We start from the raw sequence: 26,404 nt of genomic DNA, 5'->3' as shown, positions 1-26,404 counted from the left end.
GAATTGAAGAAGCATTGTCCCAGCCTCAGGAGGGTAGATCACAAGGAACTCTGTAAACTTCAGCAGCAGGAATTCATGGTCACTGACTTTGCCTCTAGGCTACTGCCATTGATCTGACCAATAGTAAAATAGGTTCCCAGTCTCCATCCTAAACTTTAGATTCTTGGGATAGAGAATCTGATTGGCCAACCCAGGACTCCTTGTTTGCCTCTGCTTCATTGAGGGGTGGGTGTGGAGGGGGTGGACAGGATCATGACGCATAGAGATGGCCTTTGGGTCCTGGCCTACCCCTATGTATTAGAGTTTGTTCCCCCCCCTCCAAAGTAAATAGTTGAGGGCTGGGCAGCTATTGGTTTAGCATAGAAGAATTTAACACAAGGGCTAGAATGCAGTTTGCCAAGTTCTAAGACAAATCTCGGAACTCATCTGGGAGTTCTCACTCCTTCCCAATGAGATGGCAATGTCTTAGAAGGCTGCTCACTGTAGATAAATGTTTATTTGATACACAATGTTGTCAAACAAGCTGGGGATTTCTTTAATTTTTAGACTGAGTGGAATTTAGTTAAAGCTAGTAAGAGAAACACTGGGTCTCATGTATGCCAGAAGCAAGAATTCCAGTCTGACAGGCTATGCTTCTCTGAGTTGTATAGATGTCAGAGAGTTGTAAATACTGACCAATTCTGGTTGTCTTTCACATTTTCCCTTGAAAGTGGAGATATTGCTAAACATTCTCCTATAAAACCAGCCTCTTCCCTTCAAGGTTGTTGTTGTTAGGTGCTGTTGAGCTGGTTCTGACTCACAGCGATGCTATGCACAACAGAACGAAACACTGCCCTGTCCTGTGCCATCCTCACAATCGTTGTTATGCTTGAGCTCATTGTTGCAGCCACTGTGTCAATACACCTCATTGAGGGTCTTCCTCTTTTCTGATGACCCTGTACTGTGCCAAGCATGATGTCCTTCTCCAGGGACTGACCCCTCCTGACAGCATGTCCGAAGTATGTAAGACGTAGTCTTGCCATCCTTGCTTCTAAGAAGCATTCTGGTTGCACTTCTTCCAAGACAGATCTGCTCGTTCTTTTGGCAGTCCATGGTATATTCAATATTCTTTGCCAACAACACAATTCAAAGGCGTCAAGTCTTCTTCCGTCTTCCTTATTCATTGTCCAGCTTTCACATGTGTATGAGGCGATTGAAAATACCATGGCTTGGGTCAGGCGCACCTTAGTCTTCAAGGTGACATCTTTGCTCTTCAACACTTTGAAGAGGTCCTTTGCAGCAGATTTGCCCAATGCAATGCGTCTTTTGATTTCTTGACTGCTGCTTCTGTGGCTGTTGATTGTGGATCCAAGTAAGATGAAATCCTTGACAACCTCAATCTTTTCTCTGTTTATCATGATGTTGCTTATTGGTCCAGTTGTGAGGATTTTTGTTTTCTTTATGTTGAGGCATAATCCATACTGAAAGCTGTGGTCTTTAATCTTCATTAGTAAGTGCTTCAGGTCCTCTTCACTTTCAGCAAGCAAGGTTGTGTCATCTGCATAACGCAGGTTGTTAATGAGTCTTCCTCCAATCCTGATGCCCCGTTCTTCTTCATATAGTCCAGCTTCTCAGATTATTTGTTCAGCATACAGATTGAATAGGCATGGTGAAAGAATACAATCCCGATGCACACCTTTCCTGACTTGAAACCAATCAGTATGCCCTTGTTCTGTCCGAACAACTGCCTCTTGATCTATGTAAAGGTTTCTCATGAGCACAACTAAGTGTTCTGGAATTCCCATTCTTCGTAATGTTATCCATAATTTGTTATGATCCACACAGTCGAATGCCTTAGCATAGTCAATGAAACACAGGTAAACATCCTTCTAGTATTCTCTGCTTTCAGCCAGGATCCATCTGATATCAGCAATGATATCTCTTCAAGGGCGTAAAGGTAAATATGCCTCTCTTTTGTAAAATTCCATTATTGCCATTATTGTAGATCTGTTCATTTTTACATCTGGTTGTTTAGGAAGTAGAAAGTGGGAGATGTCTCGCCATTTGTTTTCTTGGTACTTTTATCCTTTTAATATCATCAAACGGTATATAACATCATGATTGGCAGCAGAGATTTAGAGTCTGACAGATCTGGGTTTGAGTCCTTGCTTTGCTACTCATTGGCAATATGATCTTGGGCTAATAAAGCCAATGGCCTTTGGCCACATTGTATATGATAGATATTTTTCTGAGCTAGTCCTTGCCAGAAAAATGAACAAATATGTCTTGGAAGAAATACAGCTAGAATGTTCCTAAGAAGCAAGGATGGAGAGATTTTGTCTCATGTACTTTGGACATGTTATCAGGAGGGACCAGTCCCTGGAGAAGGACATCATGTTTGGTAAAGGAGAGGGTCAGCAAAAACAGGAAGACCTTCAACAAGGTGGATTGACACAGTGGCTGCAATGATGGGCTCAAACATAGCAACGATTGTGAGGATGTTGCAGGACTGGGCAGTGTTTTGTTCTGTTGTACCTAGGATCGCTATGAGTTGGAACCGACTTGATGACATCTAATAGCAACAACAGCCCTTGTTAATATATTTTTCTTGTGTGTACAGGTGTGTATATATAATATCTATAGTACCTTTGTCCTGTTTTTGTTACTTGAGGTTAAATCTTGGAAGTCATTTCTTATCTACCCGTGTTAGTCTACTTGAATCTTTTTAATGACTATGCAGTATTACCGTAGTGTTATCTTTTAGTTAACTCAGTCCTTACTGGTGAATGTTTAAATTGTTTGCAAACTTTTACCATTGTAAATCATACTGCAGCCTTATATATTCCTCTTTGTATATGTATGAGAGCATATCTATTGGGATAAAATGCTTTAAGTATATTTGCTAAGTCAAAAAAGCATGTACAAATTTTAAATTGTCACAGACGTTGCCAAATTTTGTACCAATTTGTACTTTCACCAGTTACACAGGAAAGCCTGTCTCCTATACTCTTGCCAATACCATGTTTTCAAAATTTTTAGTATTTGCTTTTATGACAAAATTGCATTTCTTCCTCTACCAATTGTTTGTGTATATTATTTGCACTTTATAGGAAGTGGGAGGTAGTTTGTCCTTCTGACATTGCTTTGTCAGGACTTTCTATAAGCTGAAGAATTTACCTTTTATTAAAAAAAAAAAAAAATTTTTTTTTTTTTTTTTTTAATCTCATGCTGCATTTTCCTACCATATTTGTCTTACTACTTTTTTATGGTTTTAAAATTTTTGTGTTGTCATAGTTATTAATCTTTTTTGGAGCCCTAGTAGCACAGTGATTAAGAGCTCAGCTGCTAACCAAAAGTTCTGCAGTTGGAATCCACTAGCCACTCCTTGGAAACCCTGTGGGGCAGAACTACTCTGTCTATAGGGTCGCTATGAGTTAGAATCAACTCAGTGACAACAGGGTTGGTTTGGTTTTTAGGGCTTCTGGGTTATGTACCTTGCTTTAGCTTTCTCTACCCCAAGATTTTCCTTTTAACTTGCAATGTTTTCTTTGATGACTTTTACAATTTTATTTATTTTACACTTTGATTCATCTGGAATTTATTTTATGTAATTAGCTATGATACATCTATATTTTTTCTCCAATGTCCAATCAATTGACCCGGTACCATTTATCAAATAACCATTTCCTCATTGCTTCCAAATGGCACTTTTTATCACGTAAGCAGTTCCATGTGTGTACGGGCCTGCCAATGTGCTCTCAGTTCTATTTCATTGAGCTACCTTTTCCTGGGAATGCCACAGGTGAGCCCTGATCCTGAGTTTACATTCTGAAATTTGTTGGTAGACTGAATCAAATAAAAGGCATTAAGATCACTTTATTTTATTGATGGATTGCTATCCTGTGGCCACCATGTATCACATCAGGTAATAAGTGTGCTTATATGACAGATTTCACGTTTGACCTGGCAAATGAAATAGGGTTAGGCAAAATGGGAAAAAAGAATGTTTTGCTTCCAAATAACTACACACTGTTTTCTAATAATAAATTACCTTGGAGCTTTGATGAAAAATGATGAGGTACATAGACAGTGATGGGATTTATGAAGATCAATGAAGTGTTAAGGACTCAAGGCCATTCTTCATCATCTATAGTGTGCTTTGCTTACACAGATCAAGGCCTGCTTTCACTCTGTGTGACATTACCTTCTCTCCTAAAAGACTCCTTTGTTGGCGTTTTCGTTCCTCAGAGCCTTTGCACATCCTGTTTGCCTCTGCCTGTAACACTCTTTTCTGAGATAGCTGCTCTCTCCTGTTATTCAGGCTTCTCTCCAAATATCCTCTATAAGAGAGGTCTTTCCTGACCACCCTACTTAATGTATACTATTCTTTTTTTTTTAATTTTTGTAAAATACATATAGTATTTACCCTTATAACCATTTTTAAGTGTGCAATTCAGTGCCATTAGTTACATTCACCATGTTGTGCAGCTATCATCCCTATCCATTTCCAAATGTTTTTATTGCCTTACATAGAAACTGAGGACCTTTTAAGCAATAACTTCCCATTCCCTTCTCCCCACAGCTCCGGAGAACCACTAAAAAGCTTTTGTGTCTATGCACTTGATTATCCTAGATATTTCAAATAAGTGGGGTCATACAATATTTGTCCTTTTGTGCCTTACTTATTTCACTCAACATAATGTTTTCAATGTTCACCCATGTCATACATAGCATGGATCAGAATAAAATGTACTCTTATCTTGTGTTCTTTTTTCTTCGAAGACCACATCATTTCCTGACATATATTTATTCTGACTTCACCACTGAGTTCTACAAATAAGCTCAGTACCTAGAATATGTCTTGGCACAGAGATCCTCAGTAAATACTTGGTGAATGAACAAATATTGCTGTCTCCTCATCTTGACTAGTTGCTGTTAGAATTCAAATAAAAATTTGCTGAAATAGATGAGGCTTTGAAATTCCTTCATTTTAAACCAAAACATTTGATTACCTCTTTTTTGTTATCCCCTATAGGGCTATGAGTAGGAATTAACTCCATGGCAAAGGGTTTGGTTTTTGGTTTGGTCCTAGGAAAGTGTGACCTAGACTTTGAGTCTAGAGAAGGTTACCTCTCTTCAGGTGAGTGTTTGTACCTATCTGAGATAGCCAAAACCAAACCCTTTGCCATCAAGTCAATTCTGACTCCTGGTGGTGTAGCGGTTAAGCACTATGGCTGTTAACCAAACAGTCAGTACTTCGAATCTACGATGTGCTCCTTGGAAACTCTATGAGGCAGTTCTACTCTGTCCCACAGGATTACTATGAGCCGGAATTGACTTGACAGCTATGGGATCTACCTGAGAGAAGTTGCTATTTCCAGAATGGAAGGGGTACTGATCCAGAAATTTCAGAGAGCCATGACTACTCCCAGGGGCTGGAAATCCAGCAAGTAACAGCCAATATTCAGTTTTCTCAAGTACATGTTCAAAGTGATGCATGCAGCAATTGTCTTTTTTTTTCACTTAATGTATGAGGGACCTCAAGTCACAAAATCCTAAGTCTCTATTTGTCTGAACCTACAATTAATCATTATTTCTCCACTGATAGGATATATGGGAAGATAAAGAATAAAGATTGAGTTTCATGGCTAATAATTGGAGATTTCCTTTTAATGACAAGACTCTCTGCTAGGGTCTATCCCCACATTTGTAGCATGAAAATTTCTACATAGGAAGGATTTGGGGTAAACATCTTCTTATAAGTGGTGATTAGGAGTCTGTCTTGAGGCTGTGTTTGCAGAGCAAAATTGACTGTTAATTTAGGGTGATGATTGATAAGGATCTTACCATCTCCAACCACATTCTACTCTGGACTGCCAGCTGGGAGGGAGGGAAGGAAGGAGGAGTGGAGTCACAGAGCGGGAGATCTCAAGGGTTATATACTATGAAGCTCCCAAGAGGAGGAGTTTAGAGTTTCAGGGCTCATAGAATTCTGCTCCCAGTGACTTTCTATTTAGTGTGAAGTTTTCTGAATTTTCAGAGCCTCCAGTGATGTCACCTCTAGTCTCCTGAATTTCACTTTGCACATTCTTCATAATAATTGCCTTAGTTATAGCTCTTCAGGCTGCAAGAAGTACTCAGATTGGTTTAAGAAAAAAGCAAATTTTATGGACAGCCTCAGGGTTATCTAATGGAACCCAGGGGCAATGATTCATGAGTGGGCTTTGTAAGTTACCAGAAAGAAAAATGCAAGGGTGTATAACTAGAAATGAGGCAGCTATTATTATTATTTCTTCCTTCAGGTTTTTATTTATTTGTTGTGTTGTTGTTAGTTGCCATTGAGTCAGCTCCAACTCATAGTAGACCCTGTGTACAACAGAACAAAACACTGCTTGGTCCTGTGCCATCCTCACAATCATTGCTATATTTGAGCCCACTGTTGCAGCCATAGTGTCAATCCATCTCATCGAGGTTCTTCCTCTTTTTCGCTGATCCTCTCCTTTACCAAGCATGATGTCCTTCTCCAGGGTCGGGCTCCTCCTGATAACGTGTCCAAAGTATGTAAGACGAAGTTTCACCATCCTCACTTCAAGGAGCACTCTGGTTGTATTTCTTCCAAGACAGACTTGTTTGTTCTTCTAGCAGTCCGTGGTATATTCACTATTCTTCCCCAACACCATAATTCAAAGGCATCAATTCTTCTTTGGTCTTTCTTATTCATTGTCCAGCTTTCACATACATATGAGGTGATTGAAAATACCATGGATTGGGTCAGGTGCACCTTAGTCTTCAAAATAACATCTTTGCTTTTAAACACTTTAAAGAGGTCTTTTGCAGCAGATTTGCCCAAGGCAATATGTTGTTCGATTTCTTGACTGCCGTTTCCATGGGTGTTGATTGTGGATCCAAGTAAAACGAAATCCTTGACAACTTCAATATTTTCTCTGTTTATCATGATGTTGCTTATTTGTCCAGTTGTAAGGATTTTTGTTTTCTTTATGTTAAGATGTAATCCATACTGAAGGCTGTAGTCTTTGATCTTTATAGTATGTGCTTCAAGTCTTCGCTTTAAACAAGCAAGATTGTATCATCTGCTCAATGCTTGAATTTCCTTGCAATTTTGAAGGAAATTCAAGCCTTGAGCTATTATTTATTACTGATTTAACTTAAATTCAGGTAGCTATTCTTTATAGCTCTTTGGGCACTTTATTGCATCTCATCTTTACTTTACACAGATCCCGTGTTTTTCTTTTTCTTGGAAGACCAGCTTTCTTTACTTCTCAATAGCATAGGTTGGAAAATATCTCTGTGCTTCCTAAGCTGGTATGTCCTCCCAGGTCCAGTAATAACAGTCTAATTTTGAGCTCATGGGAGAGAGGGTCTAATTGGACCATCTTAGGTTCAGGTGTCAATCCCTGTTCAATTAGCCATGGGGTCAGCTCTGGAGTCAAGTGGAAGAGGTGAGAAGTGTATGCCTGGGCAGACAAGTTTTGTGTGGAGTCTTATCAGAGAAGGGAGCTATTGACTGGTGTTATGGATTGAATTGTGTGCCCCTAAGATGTGTATTATAAATCCCAACTTCTATACCTGTGGATGTAGCCCCATTTGGGACTATGGTTTTCTCTCTTATATTAATGAGGCCACATCAGTGTAGGTTGTGTTTTAAGCCAATCACTTCTGAGATATAAAAGGATTAGATTAGGCACAAAAGCAAGAACAGATGGGGAAGATAGATGTCAGACCATTTGAAGGTTGTCAAGGAACTGAGGAACAGAAGCTGAAAAGAGACAAAGAACTTCCCCTAGAGCTGACAGAAAGAGAAAGCCTACCTCTAGAGCTATGCCCTGAAATCACAGTTCTAGCATTCTAAACTGTGAGAATCCCCACATGTCTGTCAGTTTGTCATACTGTGGGGCTTGCATGTTGCTGTGATGGTGGAAGCTATGCCACCGGTATTCAAATACCTGTAGGGTCACCCATGGTGGACGGGTTTCAGCTGAGCTTCCAGACTAAGACAGACTAGGAAGAAGGACCCAGCAGTCTACTTCTGAAAAGATTTAGCCAGAGAAAACCTTATAAAATTAGTGGAACATTGTTTGATATAGTGCCAGAAGATGAGCCACTCAGGTTGGACAATACTCAAAAGATGACTGGGAAAGAGCTGCCTCCTCAAAGCAGAGTCAACCTTAATGTTGTGGATGGAGTCAAAATGAGAAGAAATGGCTACAAACATCCATTAATAATTGGAACCTGAATGTATAAAGTATGCATCTGGGAAAATTGGAAGCCATCAAAAATGAAATGGAACATATAAACATTGATATCCTAGGCATTAGTGAGCTGAAATGGACTGGTACTGGTCATTCTGAATCAGACAATCATATGGTCTACTATGTTGAGAATGACAGCTTGAAGAGGAATGGCATTGCATTTGTTGTAAAAAAGGACATTTCAAGATCTATCCTGAAGTAAGATGCTGTCAGTGATGGGATAATATCCATATCCCTACAAGGAAGACCAGTTAATATGACTATCATTCAAATTTACACACCAACCACTAAGTCCAAAGATGAAGAAATTGAAGATTTTTACCAACTTGTGCAGTCTGAAATTGATCAAACATGCAATTAGAATGTACAGATAATTACTGGTAATTGGAATGTGAAAGTTGGAAACAAAGAAGAAGACTCAGTAATTGGAAAACATGGCCTTGTTGATAGAAATGATGCTGGAGATTGCATGATAGAATTTTGCAAGACCGACTTTTTCATGGTAAATACCTTTTTCACCAACATAAACAGTGACTATACATGTGGACCTCACTAGATGGAATACACAGGAATCAAATCGGCCATATCTGTGGAAAATGACGTCGGAAAAGCTCAATATCATTTGTCAGAACAAAGCCAGGGGCTGACTGTGGAACGGACCATCAGTTGCTCATATACAAGTTCAAGTTGAGACTGAAGAAAGTTAGAACAAGTCAACAAGAGCCAAAGTATGACCTTGAGTATATCTCACCTGAATTTAGAGACCACCTCAAGAATATACTTGACGCATGAAATGCTAATGACCAAAGAGCAGAGGAGTCATGGAATGACATCAAGGACATCATACATGAAGAAAGGAAGGGTCATTAAAAAGACAGGAAAGAAAGAAAAGACCAAAATGGATGTCAAAAGAGACTCTGAAAGTTGCTCTAGAACGTCGAGTATCTAAAGTCAGTGGAAGAAGTGATGAAGTAAAAGAGCTGAACAGAAGATTTCAAAGGATGGCTTGAAAAGACAAAGTAAAGTATTATAATGACATGTGCAAAGACCTTGAAATGGGAAATGAAAAAGAAAGAACACGCTCTGCATTTCTCAAGCTGAAAGAACTGAAGAAAAATTGAAGCCTCAAGTTGTAATATTGAAGGGTTCTATGGGGAAAATATTAAATGACTCAGGAAGCATCAAAAGAAGATGGAAAGAATACACAGAGTCACTATACTAAAAAGAATTGGTCGATGTTCAACCATTTCAGGAGGTACCGTACAAGCAAGAACCAATGATACTGAAAGAAGAATTCTAAGCTGCACTGAAGGCATTGATGAAAAACAAGCCTCCAGGAATTGATGGAATATCAATTGAAACAAATGGATGCAGTGCTGGAAGTACTCACTTGTCTATGCCAAGAAATTTGGACGATAGCTACCTGGCCAACCAACTGGAAGGGATATCTATGCCTATTCCCAAGAAACATGATCCCCACAAATGTAGAAATTATCAAACAATATCATTAATATCACAAGCAAGTAAAATTTTGCTGAAGATCATTCAAAGGTGGCTGCAGCAGTGTACTGACAGGGAACAGCCAGAAATTCAAGCTGGATTCAGAAGAGGACACTGAACAAGGGATATCATTGCTGATGTCAGATGGATCCTGGCTGAAAGCAGAGAATAGCAGAAAGATGTTTGCCTGTGTTTTACTGACTATGCAAAGGCATTCGACTGCGTGAATCATAACAAATGGATAACATTGTGAAGAATGGGAATTCCAGAACACTTAATTGTGCTCATGAGGAACCTGTACATAGATCGAGACAGTAATTCAAACAGAACAAGCGGATACTGTGTGGTGTAAAGTCAGGATTGTATCCTTTCACCATACCTCTTCAATCTGTATGCTGAGCAAATAATCTGAGAAGCTGGACTATATGAAGTAGAATGGGGCATCGGGGTTGGACAAAGACTCATTAACAACCTGCATTATACAGATGACACAACCTTGCTTGCTGAAAAAAAAAAAAAAGAAAGTGAAGAGGACTTGAAATACTTACTGATGAAGAGCAAAGACCACAGCCTTCAGTATGGATTATACCTCAACATAAAGAAAACCAACATTCTTACAGCGGGGCCAGTAAGCAACATCATGATAAACTGAGAAAAGATTAAAGTTGTCAAGGGTTTCGTTTTATTTAAATCCACAATCAACACTCATGGAAGCAGCAGTCAAGAAATCAAAAGACATTAATGACATCATTGCACTTCCTATGTGAAGGTTTTCTGATGGTTGAAAATGAACATTGGTTTTCAGGAAGGGTAAGTGGGTCCCATTTGAGATGTAAGCGAGTTTCCTTTTAGGCATTGAAATTCCATGCTGGGACCCCTTCCTAACCTTGCCCTTTGTGTATGTTAGTTTCTGTTTATATCCTTCTGTTATTAAAGTTGTTGTTGCATTTATGTTGTTTTCACAAGTTCTTTGTAACCATTCCAATGATTTATTAAACCTAATAGAGAAAGAATGCTATGGGGAGAATGGCTGGTTTCAGAAGTGGCGGAGAAGTTGAAGAACGGGCATGTATTTGACCTCTGCCTCACAGAAAGCAGCTTGGTGCTGATTCTTATGTCAGGGTTGTTCTTTCAGTTAGAGTCCAAGAAATTCTTCCATATTAAAATTGGGTTGATATCCCAAAGCTCTCCGTTGCAACCAACCCTGCAAATCACATCCTAAAATACTTAGGCATCTGAATTTTTACTCTTTGGAAAGTGCTTTGAAGAAAGAGACTCAATTATTTTCATTAGTAGACCCCAGCACCTGGTAGGATATTGATTTTAATTAAAAAGATTAGTTGTATTTTTCTCTGTATCATAAAAGTTGACTGCACAGAACAGCAGGCTCAAGGGAAGTATTTAATATTTCTGTTTGAGCTGTAAAGGCCCAGAGCAGCCTACACGCTTGTTTTGTGTTCCAACACACATGTCGTTACATAGAACACTGGTCTCGCTTTCGGCTGTTTTGGGTCATTGCTTCCCCTGCTTGTGTAATTTCAGTTTTGACAGTATTGCTCTCTCTTAACTTTCCTTTCTTCCCCTTTAGAGAGTGCAAGTCTCTCTATCTCCGCTACAAACACCTTTCCCTATTCTTCAGAAGTAACAGTAACTAAGTTCCCTGTGTTCCCAGCCAGAAATCTGACATATGCGTCTGTGGAGGTATCTGTGTAACTTATTTTTCTCTGCATAATGATATTATTTGGTGATTTTTCCATGTAAACACATCTATCTCACTTGTCCCAATAGTGTCTTATGAAAAAATTTAAACGTACAGAAAGGTGAAAGAAATTTTACCCACCACAGGGATTTTACCATTGATCTTTTACGATGTTTGCATTATCACATTTCTCTATCCATCCCTCTATCCATCTTTCATTCTGCCTTATTTTTTTAATGCATTCAAAGTAAGTTGCAGGCATCAACACTTCCCACTGAATATTTTACTATATATGTCATTAACTAGAGTTCAGCTTTTGTTTACGTTTTTCCCTTTTGCAGGTAAATCTTACACAATGAAATTCACAAATCTTTAGTAATACTATTTGATGAGTGTGACAAACGCATCCACCTTTGTAACTCAAACCTTATCAAGATGTAGAAAATTATCACAACCCCAGGGAGTATGTACTCTTTTGTGTAAGGGTTCTTTCGCTCAGCATAATGTTTCTGAGATTCATCTACGTTGTTGAGGATAGTAGTAGTTTCTTTTTATTGCTCAGTAGTATCACATTGTATATGTATACTACAGTTCGTTTATCCATTTTTCTGTTGATAGGCAGCCAAGTGGTTACCAGTTTTGGGTAATTATGAGTAAAGCTGCTACGAACATACTTGTACAGGTCTTTTTGTGGAAGCATTTTCACTTTTCTTGAGAAAGAATTGGAATTGCGGGTTCGCAGGGTAGGTATATAATGCAGATATGCTTTGCCTTATATGGATAAACCAAAATTTACAAAACCATTCTCTTGTTAATGGGTATTTATATTGTTTCTGTTTTTTTTTCAATTATATAGTTGATATAGCAAACCTCCTCCTATGTATATTTTTGCATTATTGTGAAAGCGAATCTACTGGTAATTTACTAGCATTGGAATGACTGAATCAGAGTTTAAATTCATGTGTAAATGACAACATCCTGGAACTTGCTCTGAGGCCTCGCAACTCGAAATGTGGTGGGTCCTAGTAGCAGCAGCCTTAGCATCTCCTAGGAGCTTCTTAGAAATGTAAAATCTCAAGCCCCACTCTGGGTCTAATGAATCATAATCTGCATTTTAACAAATTCCCAGGTGATTCCTATTCATTTTTTTTTTAACTTTTATTGAGCTTCAAGTAAATGTTTACAAATCAAGTCAGACTGTCACATATAAGTTCATATACACCTTACTCCATACTCCCACTTGCTCTCCCCCTAATGAGTCAGCCCTTCCAGTCTCTCCTTTCGTGACAGTTTTGCCGGCTTCCAACTCTCTCTATCCTCCCATCCCCCCTCCAGACAGGAGATGCCAACACAGTCTCAAGTGTCCACCTGATACAAATAGCTCACTCTTCATCAGCATCTCTCTCCTACCCTCTGTCCAGTCCCTTTCATGTCTGATGAGTTGTCTTCGGGGATGGTTCCCATCCTGTGCCAACAGAAGGTTTGGGGACCATGACCACCAGGATTCCTCTAGTCTCAGTCAGACCATTAAGTATGGTCTTTTTGTGAGAATTTGGGGTCTGCATCCCACTGATCTCCTGCTCCCTCAGGGGTTCTCTGTTGTGCTCCCTGTCAGGGCAGTCATCGGTTGTGGCCGGGCTATTCATTTTATAAAGGAAATAAAATAGGAGGTCGGAGAGCTTAATTTTAACCACAAATACCTAATTAGCACTCTGGTTACTTTTCCTGGAAACTGTAGGGTTTCGAACGATTGAAGCTGATATGTAGAGGTGAAGATTTGCCTCATGATGAGTATTTCACACTGAATCTAGAATAAAATTCTAGATGCTCAAGATGGGAAGCTAGTGGTTTGACTAGTTAGTTGATATTTTCTCTTTTGATTTATTAGTTCTATTCTTTTTTTTGGTTTTCTACTTTATTTATACTTTTGTCTTTATTTTTTCTATTCCTTCAGCTTTCTTCTATTTTCCTTACAGTTTTCTATGTGTAAGAATTTATTTACCTTTACTCTTTACATTTAGCGTATGAATGTTCTGTTGAGTAAAGCATCAGTCGTATTTCATAAATTCTGAAATTTTAGCAACTCTGCAATTTCAGTGTATGTTTCCGTTTTTACCCAAGAATTTTTTTTTTATAATTTTTATTGTGCTTTAAGTGAAAGTTTACAAACCAAGTCAGTCTCTCACACAAAAACTTACATACACCTTGCTACATACTCCTAATTACTCTCCCCCTAATGAGACAGCCCACTCCCTCCCCCCACCGTCTCTTTTCATGTCCATTTTGCCAGCTTCTAACCCCCTCTACCTTCTCATCACCCCTCCAGGCAGGAGATGCCAGCATAGTCTCAAGTGTCCACCTGATCCAAGAAGCTCACTCCTCACCAGCGTCCCTCTCCAACCCACTGTCCGGTCCAATCCATGTCTGAAGAGTTGGCTTTGGGAATGGTTCCTGTCCTGGGCCAACAGAAGGTCTGGGGGCCATGACCACTGGGGTCCTTCTAGTCTCAGTCAGACCATTCAGTCTGGTCTTTTTATGAGAATTTGGGGTCTGCATCCCACTGTTCTCCTGCTCCCTCAGGGGTTCTCTCTTGTGTTCCCTGTCAGAGCAGTCTTTGGTTGTGGCGGGGCACCATCTAGTTCTTCTGGTCTCAGGATGATGTAGTCTCTCGTTTGTGTGTCCCTTTCTGTCTACCCAAGAGTTTTTTAGGAAACAGTTTTTATAATTTCCAGGGAGAAAATGTTTTACATTTTTTATTTTGTTATTAATTTCTAATTTTATTGCATTATGTTCACAGTATGTTATTGCATTGTGTTCACAGCACATTATTGCAATGTGATCACAGTATGCCTTGCTCTACTCTATGGAATTATTGAGTTTATTTTTTTGTGTGTGATCTAATATATGGTCAATTTTTGTGACTGTTGTATGTGACTAGAGAAGAAGTGTATTCTCTATTATCAGGATATAAAGTTTAGTATACATTCATAAGATCTACCTTATCGATTTTATTGTTTAGGGGTTCCATATGCTCACTTATCCTTCTGTCCACTTGACCTCTCTTTGACCGAGAGTAGAGCGCTAAAATCTATTACTTGTGTGTTTATTAATTTTCTTCCTGCAACTTTTATAGCTTCTGCTTAATGAGGGTGATGGCTATATTACTTGGGGTCTAGATATTCACAACTGTTGAACCTTAATTGTGTATTGTGACGTTTAACATGATAAAGGACCCTTCTTCTTTTGTTCTGAGTGCACCCTTATGTTGTCTGATATCAAGAGAACAGTCCTGCTTTCTTAGTGTTGTACTTTTGCCCATCCTTTTGTTTTTAGTCTTTCTGAATCACTTTGTTTCAAGTATGCTTCTTGTATACAGCAGACAGATGAGTTTTGCTTTGTGAGTCATTTTGAATTTTTTTTCTCCTGATAGGTGAATTAAGCCCCTGCACATTTTTTGATACGGCTGGTATGTTTGGTCTTAAATATTTTACATAATATTTACTGTGTTTCTATGTAGTCCATTTTCTCTCAAATTAAAAAAAGAAAAATTTGTTAGTGGTTACCTTTACACTAATACCTTTTGACACCCTGAGACAATCATTATATTACTTTTCTTTTCTCTTTTCCTTATTATATTTCTTTAAGTTGTGATTTTTCTAATTTGACAGTACATTTAATATTTACATACTATTCTTTCGCCCTTACCCATTTGTTTTAGTCTTAGATCTATAATTAAATATATTCCATTTATAAATAGACAGACCATTAGTCCTTTTGCAAAGTTTCCACAATCATCTCTTGATTGGATAAAGCCTGTCTTGTTATACAGAGCTTGCCAGACTTTAATGTGCATAATAGTTACTTGGGGATACTGTTAACATGCAGATTCTGATTCAGAAAGTCTAAGATAGGGCCTGAGATTCTGCATTTTTAACAAGCTTCTAAGTGATGCTGAAGTTGCTGGTTGTAGACTACATTTTGAGTAGTGAGATTTTAGTAGATTTCTAGGGAAGACCTTGTGAGTTTAATATTTTCCAATTCTTGCATGTTTAAAATTGTTTTTCTATAGCTTTGTTACTTGAAGACTAATTTGGCTGGATATAAAAATCATGGCCCACATTTCCTTTCCTTGAATTTCTCAGTAATGTTGTTGAGACTTTTAATGCCAACTAATGGTGACTAGAGTGTCAGGGGCTACTTTTTTTTATTTTTGTGTTGTTGTTGTTGTTAGGTGCCATCGAGTCGGCTCCGACTCATAGCGACCCTATGCACAACAGAACGAAACACTGCCCGGTCCTGCGCCATCCTCACAATCGTTGTTATGCTTGAGCTCATTGTTGCAGCCACCGTGTCAATACACCTCATTGAGGGTCTTCCTTTTTTCCGATGACCCTGTACTTTGCCAAGCACGATGTCCTTTTCAAGGGACTGATATCTCCTGACAACGTGTCCGAAGTATGTAAGATGCAGTCTTGCCATTCTTGCTTCTAAGAAACATTCTGGTTGCACTTCGTCCAAGACAGATTTGTTCGTTCTTTTGGCAGTCCGTGGTATATTCAATATTCTTCGCCAACAACACAATTCAAAGGAGTCAAGTCTTCTTTGGTCTTCCTTATTCATTGTCCAGCTTTCACATGCGTATGAGGCAATTGAAAATACCATAGTTTGGGTCAGGCGCACCTTAGTCTTCAAGGTGACATCTTTGCTCTTCAACACTTTAAAGAGCTCTTTTGCAGCAGATTTGCCCAATGGAATGCGTTGTTTGATTTCTTGACTGCTGCTTCTGCGGCTGTTGATTGTGGATCCAAGTAAAATGAAATCCTTGACAACCTCAATCTTTTCTCTGTTTATCATGATGTTGCTCATTGGTCCAGTTGTGAGGATTTTTGTTTTCTTTATGTTGAGGCATAATCCATACTGAAAGCTGTGGTCTTCTATCTTCATTGGTAAGTGCTTCAGGTCCTCTTCACTTTCAATAAGCAAGGTTGCGTCATCTGCATAACGCAGGTTGTTAATGAGTCTTCCTCCAATCCTGATGCCCCGTTCTTCATATAGTCCAGCTTCTCGGATTATTTGTTCGGTATACAGATTACATAGGTATGGTGAAAGAATACAACCCTGATGCACACCTTTCCTGACTTGAAACCAATCAGTATGCCCTTGTTCTGTCCGAACAACTGCCTCTTGATCCATGTAAAGGTTCCTCATGAGCATTTATCTTTATGGTGTAGTCATTTTACTAAGATACAGAACGGAGTTGGTTATTCTGTGCCAATATTTCCATATATAGAATGGGCTCTTTTAAGATATCGATTCAGGTCTAGTCCAATGTCTGGAAAGCTTTTTTTGGTATATGGTTTTAAATATTCTGCTCCACATTTAAAACTTTGATAATCATTTGCTTTTTTTTGGTCTTCAGGGACTGTAAACTATATATCTGTTGAGTCTTTGTCTATCTTTTATGTCTATCACTTTCTCTCCGATCCATTTTACCTCTTTATTTCATTTTATTCGTTTGGTCTTTCCTTATCTACCCCAAGTCACCCTCCCCGCCCCATACACACTTACACACACATAAACATTGATTCCAAATCTCCCACCTGTGGTCTTGTGTACTTTCAAACCCTTCTCTTCTATTTCCCCACATCTAGTGCTCTGATATAACAGGTATTAGGTCTGTTTCAAAAACTTAGCAACTCAGGATAGAGCCCCCTTTCTCCAGGGGTGACTTTATCCATGTTTCACCAGTGTTAGCACCCACTTCACTGTCTTGTTTTTCACACATTTTCTGTGTGTGACTCTGCTCTGACCTGGGCTTCAAAACTGTATTTCTGGTTTCAGAATGTTATTTCCACACTTACACATAACTTGAATTTTGAAGTATTATTAGTTTCCTAGTAAAAGACTGTGAGTTTTTATTTGTACTCTGTTTTAAAGGCTAGGTGGGGAGATTCCGATATCCATAGTTGTTATTATTTCCATTTTGTTGTTGTTAGGTGCTTTTGAGTTGGTTCTGACTCATAGTGACTTCACGTGCAACAGAATGAAACACTGCCCAGTCCTGCGTCTTCCTCACAATCACTGATATGTTTAAGCCCATCGTTGCAGCCACAGTGTCAATCCATCTCTTCAAGTGTCTTCCTCTTTTTCGCTGACCCTCTACCTTCAAAAGCATGATGTCATTCTCCAGGAAACTGGTCCCTTCTGATACATGTCCAAAGTATGTGAGAAGTCTTGCCAGGCTCAATTGCAAGGAGCACTCTGGCTGTACTTCTTCCAAGGGAGATTTGTTTGTTCTTCTGGGAGTCCATGGTATATTCAATAGTCTTCACCAACACCATAATTCAAAGGTATAAATTCTTCTTCAGTCTTCCTCATTTATTGTATAGCTTTAGCATGCATATGGGGCAATTGAAAATATGGCTTGGGTCAGGTGCACCTTAGCCCTCAAAATGACATCTTTCCTTTTCAACACTTTAAAGAAGTCTTTTGCACCAGATTTGCCCAATACAATACATTGTTTGATTTCTCAACCACTGCTTCCATGGGCGTTGATTGTGCATCCAAGTAAAATGAAATCCTTGACAATGTCAGTCTTTCCTCCATTTATCATGATGTTGCTTATTGGTCCAGTCATGAGGATTTTTGTTTTCTTTATGTAGCGGTGTAATCCATACTGAAGGCTGTGGTCTTTGATCTTTATCAGTAAGTATATCAAGTTATCTCCTCTTTAGGCAAGCAAGGTTACGTCATCTGCATATCGCAGCTTGTTAAAGAGTCTTCCAGGAATCCTGATGCTGTGTTCTTCTTCATATAGTCCAGCTCTTCAGATTATTTTCTCAGCATACAGATTGAATAAGTATGATGAAGGGATACAACTCTGACGCACACCTTTCCTGACTTTAAAGCATGCACTATCCCCTTTGTTCTGTTCCAGTGACTGCCTCTTGGTCTATGTGCAGGTTCCTCATGAGCACAATTAAGTATTCTGGAATTCCCATTTTTTGCAGTGTTATCCATAATTTGTTATGATCCACACAGTCAAATGCCTTTGCATAGTTGTCAATAAAACACAGGTAAACATTTTTTTGGCATTCTTTGCTTTCAGCCAAGATCCATCTGACATCAGTAATGACATACCTCTTCTGAATCCAGGTTGAATTTTTGGCAGTTTCCTGTTGATGTACTGCTGCAACAGTTTTTGAAGTATCTTCAGCAAAATTTTACTTGCGTGTGATATTAATGATATTGTTCAATAATTTCTACATTTGGTGGGATCATCTTTCTTTGGAATGGGCACAAATATGGACCTCTTCCAGTTGGTTGGCGAGGTAGCTGTCTTCCAAATTTCTTGGCATAGATGATTGAGTACCTCTAATGCTGCATCCATTTGTTGAAACATCTCAGATGATGTCCATAATTCCCCGAGCCATGTTTTTCACCAATGCCTTCAGTATGGCTTGGACTTCTTCCTTAAGTACCATCAGTTCTTAATCATATGCTACCTCCTGAAATGGTTGAACATCGACAAATTCTTTTGGTACAGTGACTTTGTGTATTCCTTTCATTTGCTTTTGATGCTTCTTGAGTTGTTCAATATTGTGCCCATACATCCTTCAATATCGCAACTCAAGCCTTGAATTTTTTCTTCAGTTCTTTCAGCTTAAGAAATGCCAAGCATGGTCTTCCCTTTTGGTTTTTTATCTCCAGGTCTTTGCACATTCTGTTATCATACCTTACTCTGTCTTCTTGAGCTGCCCTTTGAAATCTTCTGTTCAGCTCTCTTACTTCCATTCGGTTTAGCTACTCTACATTCAAAAGCAAGTTTCAGAGTCACTTCTGATGTCCATTTTGGTCTTATCTTTCTTTCCTGCCTTTTTAATAACCTTTTGCTTTCCTCATGTATTATATCTTTGATGTCTTCCCACAACTCGTCTGGTATTTGGCCATTAGTGTCCAATGTGTCAAATGTATTCTTGAGATGGTCTCTAAATTCAGGTGGGCTATAGTCAAGGTCGTATTTTTGTTCTCATGGACTTGTTTTAATTTTCTTCATCTTCGTCTCACACTTGCATATGAGCAGTTGGTGTTCTGCTCCATAGGGAGTGTTGGCCTTGTTTTGACTGATGGTATTGAGCTTTTCCATTGTCTTTTTCCACAAATGTAGTCAATTTGATTCTTGTGTTTTCCATCTGGCGAGGTCCACGTGTCTAAAAAAAAAAAAAAAAAAAACTTTTTTTTTTTTTTGTTACCATTTATGTTGTTGAAAAAATATATTTGCAACGAATAAGTCATTGATGTTGCAAAATTCTGTCATGTAATCACTGGCATCTTTTCTATCACCAAGGCCATGTTTCCCAACTACTGATCCTTCGTCTTTGTTTCCAACTTTTGCATTCTACACAGAAAAAACCCAGTGTTGTCGAGTCGATTCCGACTCATAGAGACCCTATAGGACAGAGTAGTACTGCCCCATAGAGTTTCATTCTAATCACCAGTAATTATCAATGCATCCTGATTGCATATTTCATCAGTTCCAGACTCGAGAAGTTGATAAAAATCTTCAATTTCCTCACTCTTTGCATTAGTTTTTGGTGCATAAATTTGAATAATAGTTGTATTAACTGGTGTTTCCTCTAGGTGTGTGGATATTATTCTATCACTGACAGTGTTGTACTTCAGGATAGATCTTGAAATGTTCTTTTTGACTATGAATGTGACGCTATTCCTCTTCAATTTGTCATTCCTGGTATAGAAGACCATATGATTGTCTGATTCAAAATGGTTAATATCAGTCCATTTTAGCTCACTAATGCATAGGATATCAATCTTTATGTGTTCTATTTCATTTTTGATTACTTCCAGCTTTCCTAGATACATATTTTGCACATTCCACATTCCAATTATTAATGGATATTTGTGGCTATTTCTTCTCATTTTGAGTCATGCCACATCAGCAAATGAAGGTTCCAAAATCTTGACTCCATCCATGTCATTAAGGTCAACTGTGCTTTGAGGAGACAGCTCTTTTCCAGTCATATTTTGAGTGCCTTCCAACCTAAGGAACTCATCTTCCTGCACTATATCAGACAACGTTGCACTGCTATTCATAAGATTTTCAATGGCCAATTTTTTCAGAAGTAGACTGCCAGGTCCTTCTTCCTATTCTATCTTAGTCTGGAAACTCTGCTGAACCTGTCTACCATGGGTGACCCTGCTAGTATTTGAAATTTTGGTGGCATAGCTTTCAGCATCATAGCAACATGCAAGCCACCACAGTATGACAAGTTGACAGATGCGTGGTGGCATTGTTTCTATGGGAACACAGAAGTCAAGATTTAATTTTCAATAGAGGATTCTGCCTCTTAGACATACAAAAAAAGCTTCAACTGCTTATCTATTTTAACAGTCCACTACTTAACAATTTTAATAGCCCATGTTTAAGGGACCACTGAAATATTCTAATGGCTTATATTTGAACACTTCTAGTGATAGCAAGCTCACACTATCTCCTGTTACTACTCATTTGAAAATTGGATGCTATGTGTTGGTAATAATTTTCTCTCTTACACTTACTTGAAAAAATCATCCTTTAGGCCTTTTCTGTAAGTACCTAAATTCTAACCTTTGGGGTTACATAAGGTACGTATGAACGCCTTCTTCATTTTATATAATATTTGATGATTAAAACTCATGACCATAAAGGGTTTCTCTTATCAGAATAAATTATTCTAATTACTTTTTTCTTGAAAAATGATCCTAATTACTTCAATCTTCTTATTGCTTCTCGGTATAGAAATGCAGTTTAAAATGTGACCACTTATAGGAAGGAGGCTTTGTGCCTATATTTAATTGGTTGTATTTGTTTTTAACTACTCTATTATCTCCTGAAAATATGTTCTTTATAGCATTGCTTTCTTAGAGATGCATATTTCTTTATCAAACACAATTTAGACAAATATTTTATAAAGCGAAAACTTGGTTTTCAGGACTCTGATTCTTTATGTTTATGGTATAATTCCAATAGATCCCTGGAAAACCTATAACCTTATGTTCATTTTAGAATCTGAACACAGTTGTACCTCTATCTTTAAAGATGCCTCAGTTTGAGTGTTTTACTTGAAGGTCCCAGCAAAGAAAGTGTGAGCAGATGTGAAAACAGTGCAATAATAATGACTTATAATCAAAGGAAGGCTAATAAATATGTTAGGTTTTTATATTTACTGTGGAGATCAATGGAAACCTGGGGCTGAAGTTTCTTTTAACTTCATCCTGCTTTCTTTCTTTGGGTTTTTATGGGTTTCTCAATCGCTTTACTTGTCTGCTGTAGGAGGTTTTTATTTGCTGATAAGGGCTGTTAACCAGTTTCAGTGTTGAAGAAATAAAGTTACCATTACACACAAGGGTGTGTGTGATCGTACTGGGCTCAAGTGATCCCATCTTTAGTGAAACCAGTGGAGGAAAAACAAAGCTAAGATATTAAAGGGAAACATTTTTTTTTTTTTTTTATCCCATAGGGTAACTCCCAAACTAAGCAAGAGGAGCTGTTTTTGTTACAAATGAAAGATTTGACTTTCCTGCATCATTTCTGGATTCTAGAACAAAGCCTCTAAAATCCTAATTAAAAGATAATTTGTAAGAAACATAAACATGAAAACTTAGATCAAGCTAGTCCTTTAACCTACTGACCCTAAAGCTACAAAGAAAATTAATGGTTTTGTTTGCTTCATTGTTGCAAATTAGCTCTCAAAGGGTTTTTATATTTTTATTCTGTATTTGCTTAAGAATAGAAGTCCTTGGGTGGTACAAATGGTTAAGCACTCAACTACTAACTGAAAGGTTGGTAGTTTGAACCCAACCTGAGATGACATGGAAGACAGGCCTAATGACCTGCTTCTAAAAGGTCACAGCCTGGAAAACCTTATGGAACAAGGAGTTGCCATGAGTCAGAATCAACTTAATGGCAGCTAACAATAACAACAGCTCAGGAATAAGTCTTAGGTTTCGCCATTGTGGTCTCCTGCTCTAACTGCCCCATTATTGCCTCTGTTACAGGCAACCTCCCTGACATCACTGCTCCACTAGGTCCAGTTTCCTTCACCAGTTACCTCTGCTGCTATCATTGCTCAGGAGCATAAGAAAGGCTTCTGTTCTTTTGCCTTAGCTATAAACTCAGACCGTCCTGGCATCAGTTTGGAACTCAGGTGGTGCAGTGGTTGAGAGCTACGATGAGCTACAGCTGCTAACCAAAAAGTCGGCAGTTTGAATCTAGCAGCAGCTCCTTGGAAACCCTATGGCGGCAGTTCTTCTCTGTTCTGTAGGGTTGCTATGAATCAGAATTGACTCGACTGCAATGGGTTTGATTTTTTTTTTTTTTTTGGCATCCTCTCAGTACAGTTGAGACAGATTTTCCTGAACGCTTAGCAATAATTAAAGGGATTTGGAGAACACTCAAAAAATAACAATTGCATCAGCCTAGCATCAATGTGGGATGGCTCCTTGTCTCATTCCTGGCTTAACTCCCTGTAATCAGGACAAATTTGTTTCCCATGATCAAAAACTCTGACACACTCTATGCCTCTGAGTCAAGGCCAAAATGATACCTCACTGTTCCCTTCTTTCTTCTCCTCTCATACCCCAGAAGAAGAGAGGATTTTTTTTTTTTTTTTAACTTCCAGTTTTAAAATCAGTATTTTTATAGGGTAACTGACAGAGAGAACATCCTTTCACTTGGAGGTTGTGAGTACCTTTTTGGTGTTCTCTGTTATTCAGTCTTAAAAATCATCCTGTTAGCCCTAGGAGACGTTATACCACCTTAATCCAGGTTTTTTGTAGCTTCAAGATTCAAATTTCTCACTTAATAACCTTCTAGCATAGCTGGTATATGAAGAAGGAGGTGAGAGAAGAGGCTTCATCAAACTGGAATGAGAGGATTTGTTGAAAGATGGTCTCCTATACAAATTGCCTTCTGAACATTTGTCTCGGTTGTTAATAATTTCAGTCTTTCTTCACTTTTAACCCTTACTTCAAATTCAGTCTCTTCTTTTATAGACTCATATTGCCTATTCTTTTTTCTTTGTTTTTATCATAATCCCTTTTCTCCTATCAAATTATATTTTAGACATGAAGGCAATAAAAGTGATCCATTTGTCTATTCTTCCCTTTGGGCAATAATATCTGTAATTTAAAAATAAAAAATGTCTCTTCTCTTTAATAATTTTATCTTGCCTTCACCTGATACCAAGTTTATCTCTTTCATTTATAACTCCCTTAAGTCATGCTCTGAGTATATTATCATCTTCTGTCTTAAAATGTGCAAATGGATAACCAATAAGCTCTTTAATTTACATGCCAATGGATATAATTTAGAGATAACCTGGGAATAGTCAATTAATTAAGAAAATTAGCCAAGTAAAATAATATAAAATGAAAGTATTTACTAACAAATAACAAAGGAAAACAAGGCATGAGTTTTGCTTCTGTTTACATATTTGTTGTCAAGGCTTATTACTGGCCTGAGGATTTTGCTATCTTAAATATATTTGAAAAACCTTCTCCATGAATGTATGAAAGGTAAAAACTGTAAAACATATCGTACTAGGGAAATGCATTTTAAGGCAAAAATTAGTACTTTACTCTTTGGTATTGGGAAAATTTTTTTTTAACCCCTAGGAACATCTTAGAGTTTTCATAACAACAATGACAACAACAACAACAAAAAAACCCAAAACCAGTTGCCACTGAGTTGATTCTAACTCATTACGATGACCCTGTGTGTGTCAGGGTAGAACTGAGTTCCATCAGGCTTTCAGTGGCTGTGATTATTTGAAAGTTGACTGCCAGGTCTTTCTTACAAGGCTCCTCTGGATGGATTCGAACCACCAACATTTTGGTTAGTAGCCAAGTGCTTAACAGTTTGCACCACCTGGGGATAGTGCTAAGATGCTATTTTCCATGGTGTTTGGCATTTATACTGATGGTACAAAAGTAATGGTGGGTAAAACTGAAGGTGCTTTAGAATAAGTCAAGGCAGTTGCACCAAATCTGACTAGTAATCATTGTATTTTTTTTTTTACCACCACCTACTCATTCATAAATACAAATAAATAACACATACACATATACACACAGAAATGTACTATATATATATGTGTGTAGACTGAGGTGTACCTGACCTAAACCATAGTATTTTCAATTATCTCATAGGCACTTGAAAGCTGGACAATGAATAAGGAAGACCAAAGAAGAGTTGATGCATTTGAATTATGGTGTTTGCGGAGAATATTGAATATACCATGGATTGCCAGAAGAACAAACAAATCTGTCTTGGAAGCACAGCCAGAATGCTCCTTAAAAGTGAGGATGGTGTTATGGATTGAATTGTGTCTCCCAAAAATCTGTGTCAACTTGGCTAGGTCATGATTCTCAGTATTGTATGATTGTCCACTATTTTATCATCTGATATGATTTTCCTATGTGTTGTAAATCCTACCACTATGACGTTAATGGGAGCCCTGGTAGCGCAGTGGTTAAGTGCTTTTCTGCTAACCAAATGGTTGGCAGTTTGGATTCACCAGCTGCTCCTTGGAAACCCTATGGGGCAGTTCTACTCTGCCCTGTAGGGTCACTATGAGGCAGAATTGACTTGACAGCAAAGGTTTGGCTTTTGTTTTATGATGTTAATGACACAGAATTAGAGGCAGTTATGTTAATGTTAATGAGGCAGGATTCAATTTCAAGGCTAGGTTGTATCTTGAGTCAATCTCTTTTGAGATGTAAAAGAGAGAAGCAAGCAGAGAGACAGAGGGACCTCCTACTACCAAGAAAGCAGAGCCAGGAGCAAAGCTCATCCTTTGGACCCAGGGTCCTGCACTGAGAAGCTCCTAGGCCAGGGAAAGATTGATGACAAGGACCTTCCTCCAGAGCCAACAGAGAGAGAAAGCCTTCCCCTGGAACTGGTACGCTGAATTTGGAATTTTAGCCTCCTAGACTGTGAGAGAATAAATTTCTGTTTGTTAAATCCATCCAATTGCTGCATTTCTGTTATAGCATCACTACATAACCAAGACAGAATTTGATACCGAAGGACCGGAGTGCTGCTCTAACAAATATCTAAATTATGGAAGCAGTTTTGAAACTGAATGAGTAGAGGCTGAAGTGTTTTAAAGTGTCTAATAGTAAAAACCTAGATTGTCTTGAAGAGATTGTTGGTGGAATTACGGATATCAAAGACAATTTTGGTGAGGACTCAGCTAGACTCTGTCATATAGAGTCACTATGGATCTGAATTGATTTGACGGCACAAAAACGATGTTGTTGTTAGGTGCCATGGAGTGAGGTCTGGCTCATAGCAACCCTGTGTACAATAGAACAAAACATTGCCCAGTCCTGTGCCATCTTCACAATCATTGTTAAGCTTGAGTCCATTGTTCCAGCCACTGTGTCAATCCATCCTGTTGAGGATCTTCCTCTTTTTTGATGAGTCTCTACTTTACCAAGCATGATTACCAAGCATGTCATCCTCCTGATAACATATCCAAAGTTTGTGAGACATAGTTTTGTCACCAATTGCCAATCTGACAAAAAGAGTCCTTGTCTTTTCCCGAGTAAGAATACACACGAAAGACAAACTTTATCTTCAGCAAGCTTTATTTTGCTCAAGTCAAGCAAAAGGAGTGAGCGAGGATCTAAGCCTCTCCAAAAGACTGACTCGAAAAGGGAAGCAAGGCTAGGGCTTATATGGGTTTGGTGGAGACAATAGAGTAATGAATATTTAGTGGGCTTCTTTCAAGGGGCAGGTACTTCTCAGAATGGAAGTGTATGCTAATTAGGTTGCACATGCATCTGGAATCCAAGATGGAACCCTCTGATATTCAAGATGGAGTCCTCTCAGCAGCCCTTGGCATCACTTATTATGGGATATAGTACAAACACACTTGATCTTCTTGATCTTTGG

The sequence above is a fragment of the Elephas maximus genome, chromosome 2 (assembly GCF_024166365.1).
Source record: "Elephas maximus indicus isolate mEleMax1 chromosome 2, mEleMax1 primary haplotype, whole genome shotgun sequence".
In the NCBI taxonomy this organism is placed as follows: Eukaryota; Metazoa; Chordata; class Mammalia; order Proboscidea; family Elephantidae; genus Elephas; species Elephas maximus.
The sequence above is the reverse complement of the archived record's forward strand: the minus strand, read 5'-3'. Positions refer to the sequence as shown.